The 4,632-nt window shown below is 39.4% G+C and overlaps 1 pseudogene; it reads left to right on the top strand.

Moving 5' to 3' along the window:
• On the top strand, positions 1,766–2,366 carry Eif3s6-ps1 (eukaryotic translation initiation factor 3, subunit 6, pseudogene 1; annotated as a pseudogene).

The raw sequence follows: 4,632 nt of genomic DNA, 5'->3' as shown, positions 1-4,632 counted from the left end.
AATTTAGTCTTATATGATGGAAGCATCTGCTTTATACAGAAAACATGCGATTTCAACATCTGAAAGAGGCAGCTTGATTGGGCCCAGAAAACAACCCACTGCTTGGCAGCTTGCTTCAGCAAGCATCGAAGCTCCGCTTGCAAATGGGGAAAGAACTGCTCCCCGCAGATGTTCTCTGAATAGCACTTATGACAAGAATTGCGGCTTGAACAGAACACATTTGCTAAAGCTAATGAAAATCTTGGGGGAAATGAATAACTCAACTCTTAAAATTAGAAGGGGAAAGAGCTATTTATTGAATTTTTCAAAATCTGTTTTTCATGCATTTCCTTTAAAATTATTCTATGCATTTGTCACTTGTTTGCTGTCCCAACTTGTTCCCTTTGCTTTGAAGCCCTTTTGCTATATTATATACTTTAAAGGGCCCAAATCACTGTTTGTTTTCTAAATGGGCTATGCACCCACCAAATGGGACTGCAGGAGTAAGTATCTTCTATCCTTAAGCTCTCAAATGTATTCACCTGCATGTGTCTCCCTGGCCCCTACAACACTGACTATTGCTGATCGGAGACTGGGCTTCTGAACCTTTGTTACATACTGAACATTCTTATGAAGCCAACTTAGGTATGAAACAATGGGATGGAACCTGTGGGACAGAACTCGTTGTTAACTACTTGGCTCAGCCATTCCAGGCCTGGATGGCAACAAAGGTAATAATGATTCTTCATACAACTTTATGGTTCACTCCACCAAAACACCATCTGAGTGTGGTGCACAGATTCAATTCTGTTTACTGTGATTATCTGTGTACCCATTTTTTTTTCACCAAGTTAGGAACTAGAGTAGATCCTGTTCCTATTTTTTGATGAATGGAACTGACCTGCCTTTTTACCTTACAGGATTTCTAGTCTTTAAACAAAATGGCATATGGAGGGTTTTGAGAATATTCTAAAGCGCTGTTTTAAGATAGGTATTCCAAGCAGTTTCTGTTGTGATCACTCTCTTCCTTATACAACCTTAGAACAGGCCATATTTATCAAAAACACATACCCGATTATACCTTAATTTCTTGCTGATTTCTTCAGCTTGAAGTACAGTTCCTCTAGCTGTCTGTCTACATCATTGATTGGCAAGGCCCTTTCAAGGTCAAAGATATTATATGTACTAAACTGATTCATCATCACTCTGACCCTAAGACCATACACACAATTTCACTTAGGTAATATAGGTAGACAGATAGATAATAGATTGTTGACATTTAGATAAATAGATGACAGGTTACAGATAAATTATAGAAAGATAGGTGGAAAATAGATAATGAGTGATAGATGATAGACATAAATAGATAGATAGATAGATAGATAGATAGATAGATAGATAGATAGATAGATAGATTCAAACCTGTGTTTTCTTCTTCATTTCTCATGTACTTTCTTGGTACTTGTTAAAAAATATCTTCCGTGACTGTGTTGAGATAATCAAGGACATTGAGATAATCAAGGACATTCAAATATCTTCACTTCAGAGACAGGCAGATCTGAGTTCCAGCCCAGCCTGGTCTACAAAGCAAGCTCCAGGACATCCAGGGATACACAAAGAAGCCCTGTCAAAAAAAAAAAAAAAAAAAAACCCAAAAAACCCAAAAAACAAAAACAATCAAACAAACAAAAAGCAAATATCTTCACTCACTGAATCACATTCATATACAGTAATTGGTATCCATGGAAGAAGTTTTACTTCTAATATGAACATTAGAAACAAAAGTTTACAGAATTTGTTGAATGCCTATATGTTAACTTTGATTTTGACGGGGCTCAGAAAAAGCTGAGAGAATGTGAAACAGTGCTCGTGAATGACTTCTTCCTGGTAGCGTGTCTGGAGGACTTCATTGAGAATGCCTGTCGCTTCATATTTGAGACGTTTATATCCACCAGTGTATCAGCATTAATATGTTAGCAGACAAACTGAATATGACTCCAGAAGAAGCTGAAAGATGGATTGTGAATTTGATTAGAAATGCGAGGTTGGATGCCAAGATTGATTCTAAACTAGGTCATGTGGTAATGGGCAACAATGCAGTCTGGCCCTACCAGCAAGTGATAGAAAAGACTAAATGTCTTTCTGTTAGAAGCCAAATGTTGCCCATGAATATCGAAAAGAAACTTAATCAGAACAGCAGATCAGAGGCTCCCAACTGGGCAACCCAAGACTCTGGCTTCTATTAAAGGATTATAAAGAAAAGAAGAAAAAGGAATAAGTGAAAGACACAGTAGCCATTGTGTATAAAGGATGACATATATTTTTAGAAGCAATTAACATGTTTGCTACAAATTTTGGAGAATTTGAATAAAATTGGCTATGATTAAAAAAAAAAAAGAAACAAAAGTTTAAAGACTAGAGAACCTACTGCCCTTCGAAAAGTGAAAGCATGAAAATCAGCTCTAATTGTTTACTCCGTGTCTTTTATCAACATCTCCTATCTTGCTTTTGATAAATTCGATTTTGATAAATTCACATTTGGTTAAATGTAACAAAATCTCTCTCCTGCTTTCATGCCCTATATATATATATGTGTGTGTGTGTGTGTGTGTGTGTGTGTGTGTGCTCTTGCGTGTGTGTGTGTGTATCCATGCATCTCTCTCTCTATACCTGTATATACATATGATTATTTTTACTTTGTTTTGAAATTTATGAAAATGATTTCTTTCTGTATAACTGCACAAGCAAAAAATGTATGAATAGAACTGTTTAGACTTGAGGGTCTGGCTAACAATACAATACTAGCTCTGGTATTCTGGACTAAAACGGCAATGGTCATATAAAATGTCGTCAGTGTCACAAAAGAATGTTTAATGCAAAATGGCCATATTTACTAAAACGGCCTTTTCAACATCACTGTCCTTTCTTCTGTATCAGATTTCCTGAATATTTACTGGCTCCACTAACTCTAGTTTTCCTATTAATATTTAACTCTCCTAATCCTTTCTGGAATACTGTCTACTTTATTACCTTCTATTATCATCATAATAATTTTATTTCCTCCTACTGATCTTCTACTATTTTGAATTATAATTGCCTAGCTCAATTATCAGCTTCTTCCCTGATTTTTCTGCTTGCAATACTCCGTTAGGTTCCATTTCAAGATCTGCCCAAACCATAGAATGAATGATTTCGGGAAAAAATTGCAAATATCATTTTTAGTAGCATATGTTTACTGAACAAAATGATGAGTCCTTTTATGACATTTTCTTTGAACATCATCTACTTGCTGATACCGCCTCTTCGTGCTCTTTTGTTCCCGTAATACATTCTGCTTCTGTCCACCATAATACATTCTGCTTTTCATGTTCTTCTTTCACGTACCCCAAGTCTTCCCTTACTTCGAGAGGGGGGGCTTGTATAAATGTGTTTGCCTCTGTCTCTTCCTCACATGTTGTCATATATGTTGTACTTAAGTCCTTTCATGAAGTACTCCTGGGCTGTGTGCTATGTTTGTTTTCAAGTCTAAAATTAAGATCCACCCACCTCCTGAGCCCCATGGAGCCCACTGCCTTTTGCTCATCCTCCTCCTCCTCTCCCCACTCAGTCTCCAGAGGCCTGTCCTCCCTTTGTTTTGTTGTTCTTCATGCCTTTTAAAAGTTGTGTTGTTTTGCTTTTGTTTTTGTTTTTTTTTTAATCGTGCATTTACATATGGAAGTTAAACTACAATGAGCCCATCTGAAAGAAATTTGAAAGAATCTTTCTATTAAAAAATCTATGCGAGTATACAAGTTATATAGCAATGCAATTTCATCAAGAACTTGTTATATAGTTATATAGCAATGCAATTTCATCAAGAACTTGTGGGTTAAAAGTGGAGTCCTGTGTCCACTCGGGCTTGGGTCGCTGGGCGAGGCAGCCGTGGGAAGTTTGACTGTGTGCACCCCATACTGTTGCAGGGCAGCCATTAGGCTGTGCAAAGTAATAGGACCCTGCTCCAAGGGTGGGGAAGCACAGTCTGAGGTCCCTGGGGACATGCAGGAAATGATTCGGGGTTTCCCGGGCCTACATGGAGTCTGAGAATGGCAGGTTCTCACTCTTGCGCACAGCAGTCGCCCTGGATGTCCTGGATGTCCTGGATGTGGGCCCAAGGGGCTGGTTCTGGCCAAGAGTCGAAGCGAAAGGGGCAGGAAGGAAAGTGTTTTGGCTGGGTCCCGAAGGGAAGAGAGTCCTTAGCTTGTTCGGGCTGGTGGCTTGGTTCGATGGTGACTGTGGTTGAGCACAGGGAGGCCTCCACACCATACTTTAGAGGAAGACTTGCTCCATTGCTTCAGCACAGCAGGTCTCGATAACAAGAGGCAATCCATGGTTTTAAGGTGTTTATTGTCATGGCAGAGAGTTGTGATAAATAAAACCATACCCCCATTTCTCAGGAAATGGAAGAGAAGCTAATAGGGTAGAGGCCGGCCATGGCCACATAGAGAGAGGGGGGACGGGAATGGGGAAAGAGGGGGAGCAAGAGGGCAAGAAAGAGGTAAGAGTAAGAGAATAAGAGAGGGAGGAGGGGGCAAACAGCCTCTTTTATAGTGGGCCAGGCCTGCCTGGCTGTTGGCAGGTAACTGTTGTGGTAGAGTCCAGAGAGAATTCCAGGAG

Source organism: Mus musculus, chromosome 11, assembly GCF_000001635.26.
Source record: "Mus musculus strain C57BL/6J chromosome 11, GRCm38.p6 C57BL/6J".
Classification (NCBI taxonomy): domain Eukaryota; kingdom Metazoa; phylum Chordata; class Mammalia; order Rodentia; family Muridae; genus Mus; species Mus musculus.
The sequence above is the reverse complement of the archived record's forward strand: the minus strand, read 5'-3'. Positions and strand labels throughout refer to the sequence as shown.